Here is a 9,633-nt window from a genome sequence, read left to right as displayed (position 1 = left end):
GAAGGCTTTCCTCATGATTATGAGCCCTTTGCTCCACCCAAACACTCACCTTCTGTCCCTGGGCTTATTGCGGTTAAGTTCCCTTCATTTTCAGAATTGCCAACACTCTTGCTCTGGGTATTAAGTGCCTCTTCATATTGCTGTCTATTTCACTTTTTATAAGTCAAGCCCTTCCCATAAAACCAAGTATTTGGGAGAAAGACAATAGCTTATATATCTTTTTATTCCAATAACTTTAATGCCCAGCACATTGAGGTACTTAACAAATAGTTGTCAGTGATAAAGATGCTGATTTCTGCCTTCACTCTGGTTTCTGTCCTCCACCCACCAAAGCCCACTCATCCTCAAGGTCTTCCTTTCCCATGGGTTCCTGCAGTGTTTACTGCTTGTATTTTTCTGTGGGACACCTATTCATTCACTGAAGTTTACTTTTATTTAACTGCTATATGTATGTCTAAATTGTTGGGTTTTTTAAAACAAAATCGGGGCTTTGCCTCATCTTCTTTTGTAACACTCCCTCTTCCCCAATGTGTAAAATCTATTTCCTTATTGCCCTCATCAGATTGAGGTGAGCAGGAAAGAAAATGATTTTAAAAAAGCAGGTGAATGTTCTGTGTATACATATGTTTGAAAGAATATGATATGTGGATCTGGTTGGTTTGGTCGATAACGCGAAGCTGAAAGGGCTTTCTATAGAACTGTAGTTAAAGGTTAGTTGCTTAAATAATTGTTGTACTCAATGAAAATACTGAACGCTTTAAAAAAAATGGAATTAAATTGATCAAAAGTAAGAAAGACAAAATACTAGTTTGGCTGGAGAAGGCAGTGATACGTGGTGGGTAGAGCTATGGCTTTGATATTAAGCAATCTCGAGTCCATTCCTTGCTCCCCACTCACTGTGGGACTCAGGCAAGCACTATAATCATTTCAAACCTGTTTCTTCCCTTTTTTGCAGGACTTAGGGTACCTCCTAACACATGGGATTTTTGTAACAATTAAATGAGCTAATGCACTCAGCTAATGCATGTAGAATTCAAGGCCTAGGTCAAATTAGCTATTAATGATGATGATAAGGACTCGAGGTAGTATAAGGATGCAAGAGATCAAAGGGAGGAATTATGGTTGGTTGGTAATTAAGGAGGCAGGAGGCTTTTCATGGGGCATAACAAAGGATATGAATGAGACTGGGAAGCAATGGGGGGAAAAGGTTAATTAAATTGTGAAGAGCTGCCTACTGAAGGGACAAGTATGTAGAAAGAGAAAAATTAAGGGGAATGAGGTCTAGATGTGTAAAGGTGGGGATTATTAGAAAGGAGTATAAAGAGAAAGGGAAGAAGCAATAAACTAACGTATGAAAAAATATTTGAAATACCCTGAACTGCATTGCCACTGATTCATAAAATATTGAGGATGCTTTGTCCTTTGTCTGACAGGGGAAAACCAGCTAATCCACTGTGAGGTAATCCAGCGTGGACCGTGAGTCACATTGCTATGGAGACTATAGTCAGAGAGGCAGAGAAACAGAAGAGATCTCGTAGGTTATTTAATGTCACTTGACTCCGCCCTCTTACCTTCCAATCTATGTCCTGTGTATATTTCTAGTCCAGCAATTTACATACCAACACCCAAGAAATACCATATGGACTACACCCAAATTCTTTATATCCAAAAAAAGTTCATTATCATTCTTCCAAAAATCTTTGTTACTCCCACCTTTTTACCTTGGTTAATGAAGCTGATTCTCCTAAACTTTACATGGGAAAAGTTCTCTCCATCTTCTGTTGCTTCTCTCTCACATTTTGACAGTCAATTGTCTCTGCAGTAACTTGCATTCATCTTCTTTTTCCTTCTTACTGCAAATGCTGTAGTGCAGGCCCTCACTTGTCTAGAATTTCAGAGCTGGAAGAGACTTCATTTTACAGAGGCTCAAAGTGGTTAAGCGAGTTGCACAAAAATCACATAGGCAGTCGGTGGGCTAGTCAGACCAATAAGATGAGCTCATGGATCAATCAATTTTTCTTTTAATTCCTGATGGTTGAGGTGCATAAAGACATCCACACAGCAAAACAGATCAGGTAGACCGCAGGGCAAGCTCAGAGCCTATCTCCGGGGCATGCTTATGACTTTAACTTGTATCTCTCAGCGAATGACTGCCAAATCTATCTTCCATCCCAAATCTGTTCCTAAACTTAGTTTCACATTTCCTGTAGCCTGCTGACATCTTTAATCAAATGCCCTGCCAACACTGAAAACTCAGTTTGTCTAAATGGAAACTTCTCATTTTCCTCCTCCCCACTCAGAAGAGCAGACGGTAGCAAAGAATTCAGAATTGGAATCTAGATTTTAATCTTATCTCTGCTATTTACTAAATGAAGTCCACGAAACCTGGGTTTCTTTAGCTATAAAATAGAAATCATTTAATAGGACTTGCTTAATAGAATTGTTGTGTTACAGAAGACCAAAGAAATACCAAGCACACTTCCTAGAGAAAGGGAGGGACCCCGTTTATTAACACTAGTGGACTCCGGGAATAATTTCCTAATCAGACCTAATGAGAGTGAAGTAACACGCAGAGGCTTCACTTTTTATAACCTTCTGGGGTCTTTGTCTTGCAGATATGGTCCCACCCCATTTCGTGGGCTTACAGGAAGGCCCCCAGGTGTTGATGATCTGTCCTGGGGCCAGCAATAATGACCTTCCCGCCCCCCCCCCCCCCAACGGCAGTGCATTGTTCACAGTTTTTATCGCCTGACACACCTTGCAAGACCAGTTTCCTCCTCAGTTGGGTAAGTAAGAGGCATAATAATTATATTAAGCACTTAGTATAGTTTCCATCATGCAGTAATTGCTGGATAATATTAGCAAAATCTTCCAAAAAGAAAGTGCAACATTATCTTCACCTCTTCTTTCTTCCTCCCAAATCCAATCAGTTGCTGAGCCTAGAAGACTCTCTCTTCCCTTGTAGTGCCACTGCATCCAGCCACTCCTCTATTCTTACTGCCAGATAGAAGAGGGCCTTGGCCAATAATTTATGGATCTATAAGTAATCATACCTTGACTGTCACAGAAATAACTTTCTTCTCCACCCAGTTTCTCCCCTGCCTCCCTCCCCCAGTCAGCTCTGGAAGGACCTGTGCTGCACAGGTGGAAGTCATATGGGTTGTACATCATTTGAATGGCTCACCATGTCACACAGTAATGTTCTCTGCATGTGATTAAATGAGTCAGGTCAACTTTTTCTCGAGTTTTCTTCCGTTGCAGCACTAACATTCACATCTAATTTGTTGCCTTATGTAACACAAACCCTTGTTTCAGCCCAAAATAGATAAAAAGGAACATCATTGGGGGAAAAACAGTTAGCTAGACCTATTTGCTTTGCCCAACCTCACATTATATGTCAATGAGTTCATGATAGTTCGTGTACTTACAGGGGAGCTGCCAGGGTCTGAGACATAAAGCATTCAGAAAACTCCCAGACAGTGGAGTCACAGTTTCTTGAATCCCTGTGACTCAGTTTTCTGCAAATGTGCTAACAGGGGAAATGCTCACGGATCAGCAACTATGCCCGTATACTGGCAGCACAGACATTGCTGATGTGAACAATTCCAAGTTGCAAAGCAGTTTCCCCAGTGAAAACAATGAGAGCAGGATCACAGCGTTAAACAGCTGGCAAAGAATGTTAGAGATAACTTAATCTACCCTTTGTTTTGGACACAATCCTGCTCTAGACTATTTTGAACAGATAAAAAGCTATTTTAATGGCTCTTCATCAGTAACTGCCTTCAAAAATCCCTGCCCTCCAAATTAGGGAGTAATTCATTCTGTCTGGAGCAGACAGTATAGTTGCCTGACCAAGAGCCTTTGCTCATTTTCTCCCAACAGTAAAGAACCCATTTGAGAGTTGCCATCCATTTCCTGTGTGTCTCAGGATTAAATTCTAATCAGTCTGAGCTTGCCAGTGATGGGTTTGGCAGGTGACCCAGTTCTGCACAATAAAATATAATGAGAGGTCAGCGAGAGGGAGCTTCTGGAAAAGGTTGTAAAAGAGGACTTATAAAACAAAAACAAAACAAAAACAGTCCTGAGTTTTGGCTGAGCATGATACTTGGAGCTCTGGGAGCTCCCTTACATTCATGAAGGGAGCCAGCCAAGGACAAGGCCGTATAGTTAGAATGATGGCAGAGCAGAGATATGGAAAGAATATGGGTCTTTGATAATATTTTTTTTTAATATACATAATTTTATTACAAAATTTTTTTAAAAAAACAAAATGCAACAGTGTAGAAAACCCAAAATTTACTATTGATACTAATTCCTATGAGCTTGCTGTGCTTACCATACACAAGAAACTAAAGAAACCATTAAATATTTAGAAACATTTAACATCAGAAGCCTTAAAATCTAACTGTATGTAGTAGCCCCTCAAAAAGCTACAACCTGCATTTTTTTATAAAAGTATTTTCTCTACAAAGAATCTTATCAGCTATACAAAAATCTGTACAGTTTTTATACTGAAGCTAATATTGAGCTCGCTAGGTTCTCCATCCAGCTTCTCCATGTTCTCCTGCCATGTTCTGTCTAGGTTCTCCAGCCAAGTTCTGTCCAGGATCTTTTGCCATGTTCTCTCGCTAGGTTCTGTCTCTAGGTTCTGTGTCTAGGTTCTGTCTCTAGGTTCTGTGTCTAGGTTCTGTGTCCTGTTGTCTTGTTACATCTGTATTTATACCAGTTGATTCCAATCCTATCAATCTCTATTCCAAAGGTTAGGGCGTTTCTTATCTCCATTCCAGGGAGTAAAGATTATGTAGCTTAAGCGTGATTGTTCGTAGTTAAAGTGATTAACTACCCGCCTGGCACTTAGTTAAGGGGTTTTATTCCCTCCCTAACTTCAGGGGAAAATTTCTACCTGGGGAAACAACCTTTCTCAGAGAGGTGACCTTGGTTAAAACACATAGCGCCAAGAAGGTGAGCAAACATATTAAGAACAGTATGCCATAAACGCCAAGTCCCTTGAAACATATGCTGTGTAGATGTTTCTTCCCTGCAGCGACTGTGTCAAGCAGCAAGGATGGACTGGCTCCCAGCAGAACAACATTCATTTGCCAGCATCTAGAAAAAGAAATACTGAATAGTAGGATCTTCTTTGGATTCCATAAGACCAAGTGTGCCAAGCTAAAATTATTTCTTTTTGTATAGAATAAGCAGATATCAGAGAAAGTTGTGGACATTAAATATTTCATTTCAGCAAACATCAGATTAAATTGCTTATAATATTTTGGTCAACAAGATGAGAAAAATATTGGGGAGAAGATACAGATGTTAAAGAAAGACAAGTTTCTAGAGAAAGATAAGATGGGTTAGTTGGCAGATTATGGCATTTTAAAGGCACTATGTTAGATAACAAACAGGTGATGGTACTGGTAAGTGAGTAGCATGAAAGATGTTGACAAATGTCCAGTACAAATGGTGAGGCATATTAAAAGATGGACAGTGTATTGAGAATCAGGTGAAAATTATAATTGGAAACCCAGGCAGGTAAGAGTTGGCACCACAGAAAAATTGATAGGTTATAGGCTTTCATCTTTGTATTGGAGTTCAATGGGTGGTGGGGGGGGGGGGGGAGGAGTACTCGTATGGGGATTTAGGAGAAATAGATGAAAAGACTGCAAGTTTAACTACTTTTTAAAAATGGAAGCACTCTAATAATAGAATAACAGAAATTAGAAAGCAGGTCATTGAGACAGTAATTTAAGAATAGGCCACATGGCAGAAGCCTAGCTGTTGGACCTTGGATGAGGGCCAGTAGTTTACTAGAAGGAAACATGACCCAATGCTGAGTTCTCCAGTTTTGGTCTGGAGATTTCAAATTCCTAGGATTGTTCTAGAAATAACGGGGAGGGGAAGCTCATAGATGGACGTCAAGTAGCCTCAGCTATAGAGAGAACAGAGATACAAGACAGGGAATCAGGAAGTGCCTTACACAAACATTGTTATTAATCAATGGACAAATATCAGCTTTGTGGAAAATCTCTTAATTATTTTTCTGAAACCTTTGTCCATGACCCTGACATATTCAAATATTTTTATTATGAATATAATGAAAACAAAGAAGATCTCAAAATCAAATATGTAGACCACAGAAAGTTAGAAAAAGTACTAATGTGTCAGACTCAATAATCAAAAAGTTGAATGTAGTTTTACCTGCATCTGGTCAGCAGCTCCTAATGTGGCTTTCTCCAACTTTACAATAAAATACTTATGGAGACAAAAATATATTGAAAACTCATAATACGGTATCCTGGGACTATATACAAGGACTGGCCCATTGTGAGTACCTCGGAGAAATTTCCATGAATTACAAGGCCAGGAGAAAGTAATTAAAGGAGGTAGATGGTAAATCTCATGTGCTCATGTGGGGAGCCAACCTGCTGAGAAGGGTTTGTTCCTTCTCTGTTTTTTGGCTCTGGATCAGAAGCCCCAGATCAATTCCAACCAGAAACAGACCATTGCCCGTCTTTTGCTATGCATGTGTGTGTGTTAGAGTTCTAATTTTTATCCTCCATATGATGAGCCAATTTTCTCCACATTATTTACCAAACAACTTATCTTCTCCCTACTAAGTTTTTTTTTCATTATGAAAATTTTTATTAAATTACAGTATAGTACAAGTTTATGTCCTAATAACAAGATTTTAATCTTTAGGGTAATGTGATATTAAAATCTACTTCGCCTCATTATTTCTTGGGTTTCTTTTGAGCAGCTTTCTTCTTGACCATCTGTAATCGCTTCATGGCATTGAGCTGGGATTCATGTGAAGTTGGACCTTTAAGGGATGCCGAGGTAGAGCTGCTTGATTCTGAAGTGGTTTTGCTGGTGGTACTTCTGCTAGGCCCCGATGTCCCACTATTCCCATTTCCACTTAGTTGGCTGCTGCTTCCCGGAACTAAACTACTTGGACTAGGAAGACCTACTTTGCTAACATTGTCACAACTAACTGAGCGACTAAGGCCAGTTTTGCCCAAAGTTAGAGGTGGAGGTGGTTTCAATGGTACAGTGGGTGAAGTGTTGTTACTGGAACCTAATTTGGAACATATTCCACCTTTGGATGATGTTGCCAGACCAGTCAAACCCACAGGCTTCTGGTTAGCTGCTGAGGTAGCAGGTTTCCCACTATTGTTTTGGGTTGTTGAACTCAATTTTGCTGTTGATGGACCAGCAGAAGTAGTTTTGGCTGCAAACGCTGCCCATCCAGTTAGGCCACTAGTTACTGAAGAGGAAACACTGGTGCTAGAAGAATTTCCTGAAATAACCCCAGATGTCTTGACTTCTGTTCTCTTAAATGCTAGAAAAGTTGTCTCTTGTTTGAGTTTAGTTTCTGGTTTTTTAACCAATGGATCTTTGACAGCGGGCGCGACAGAAACAACTGTGGGAGCTGGTTTCTGTGGTGGTTTCTGAGTTTTTTGAGCCATTCTTTTCATTTGTCTGGTACATCGGGCACAATACCACACAAGGCGAGGGTCATTCACTTCCTTGTCTGTCACTTGGGGCTTATGGCAATCTTGGTGGTAGAGGTTATGGCACTCTTGACATTCTACTAATTGATTACCAGATGCCACTGTCATTTGCCTGCAAACAACACAAGCCAATCCCATCTCCATGGCAAAATCATCTGCACTGGTCTCCTCAAAACTGGAAAGGTCAGCCATAGCTAAATCCTTGCTGGTTTGCACGGTAATGGGAGAGGACCGTGTCTCTGGTTTCTCCAATCTAGGTTTCTTTGGAATGTCAACTCCTTCAGTGGTGTCTGATTTCATTTTATCAGCAGGTCTCTTCTCAGCTTCCTTCTTTACCTTTTCAGTTGTGAGAACCTTGCCATTATTATTGCCAGGAGGAAGACTGGATGATGTTTTGGGCTCTTGCTTACTGGAAATAGTTTTTGTGCTTGCAATTTTGGGTGGCTCCACATCCTTTTGAGATGGACGATAACTTGAGTCAATGCCCCGAGCCAAAGATTCATCAAGTAAGGCTTTTAGCTTTTCAGCAGAATCCTTACTCTTTGAATGTAAGAAGCCTAGTGCTTTCAAAAAAATGGGATCAAATTCCAAGTTCACGGTGGCAGCCATTGCAAACACCACTCCATCCCGCTACTCCGTCCTTTCCCGGTGCCTACTAAGTTTTGATGATACCTCTTTCACAGATCAGGATCCAGGAGTCTATTTCTGGACTCTAGTTATCCCATTGTTTTATTGTGCAACTAACAAATTATTGTTTTTAAATTACATTGGTTTTATAATATGTCTTAATATATGGTAGGGGAATTCCTGTTCCCCTTAGACTTTGTTCTTTTTTTTCCTAAAATATAAAAACAAATAAAAAACATTTTTATCATGTAAACTGAGCAAATACTCCCTTACCTCCAAATTTTACTACAATTTTGGTAGGAATTGTATTAATATAAAATTACAGATTACTTTGGAGAAAATTAAAATCTTTACAATTGTTAGGTTGTTCCACATGAGCATGGCTTATATTTCCATTTATTTTTTATTTTTTTTTTGGGGGGGGGGTGAATTTTAAAACTGCTTTAAAAAAAATTGTTATTGTTGAGATTATTATAGATGTCCCTCTTCCCTCCCCCCCATTCGCCCGGTTTCCGCCCTGCCCCAGCCCTTCGCCACCCTATTGTCTGTGTCCATAGGTAATGCATATATGCATATAAGATCTCTGTTTAATCTCTTCCTGCTCCCCACCCCTATTCCTTCTGAGATCGTCAGTCTATTCCATTTCCATGCCTCTGATTCTATTTTATTCACCAGTTTATTCTGTTTATTAGGTTTCTTATTTGTTTATTTTGATTTTTAAATTCAACTGTTGATAGGTATGTATTTGTTGCCATTTTGTTGTTCATATTTTTTTATTTTTCTTCTTCCTCTTCTTAAAGAATACCCTTCAACATCTATCTATACTAATAAAAGGGTAATATGCTAATTAGACTGGATAGACCGCACGTCTTCCAGAGGTCCTTTTGGACAAAGCCACGGTTGCAGGGGCTGAAGCAGAGGCAGTTAGGGGCAATCAGGCAGGCAGGCAGAGTGGTGAGGGGCAATCAGGCTGGCAGAAGAGCAGTTAGGGGCATCAGGCAGGTAGGCAGAGGCAGTTAGGGGTGATCAGGCAGACAGGCAGAAGCAGTTAAGGGCAATGAGGCAGGCAGGCAGAGGGGTTAGGGGCGATCAGGCAGGCAGGCAGGCAGTTGAATGGTCCCGGATTGGAGAGGGTGCAGATGGGCTGAGGGACCCCCTTATGCATGAATTTAGTGCACCAGGCCTCTAGTATATATATATAAAAGGCCAAGTGACCAACCGTCCGTTCTTGTGGCTGACCAGCCAGTACATATGATACGCACTGGCAATTTAAAATAAACGTTGACTCATGCAAGGAAAATTTTCCCAGCGAATTTCATAATTGTATTACTCAAAGGACACTTATGTAATACCCTTTGTAATACTTTAAGCGAAAAATAAAAAAATATTAAAAAAAAAAAAAATAGTAAATGGGGTCTTTGTAATGGTACTGGATTCATTATCAAAAGATTGTGAGCTAACATAATCTAACATAATCAAAAACTGAAGTATTAAC

The 9,633-nt window shown here is 40.0% G+C and overlaps 1 pseudogene across 1 annotated transcript; it reads right to left on the bottom strand.

Annotated features, from left to right (window-relative positions):
- Positions 1-6,618: 6,618 nt before the first annotated feature.
- LOC102424040 lies at positions 6,619-8,129 on the bottom strand (annotated as a pseudogene). The gene has a single exon (XR_001347124.2). The product of XR_001347124.2 is annotated as an integrator complex subunit 12 pseudogene (transcript).
- Positions 8,130-9,633: the final 1,504 nt, after the last annotated feature.

The sequence above is a fragment of the Myotis lucifugus genome, unplaced genomic scaffold (assembly GCF_000147115.1).
Source record: "Myotis lucifugus unplaced genomic scaffold, Myoluc2.0 scaffold_9, whole genome shotgun sequence".
In the NCBI taxonomy this organism is placed as follows: Eukaryota; Metazoa; Chordata; class Mammalia; order Chiroptera; family Vespertilionidae; genus Myotis; species Myotis lucifugus.
The sequence above is the reverse complement of the archived record's forward strand: the minus strand, read 5'-3'. Positions and strand labels throughout refer to the sequence as shown.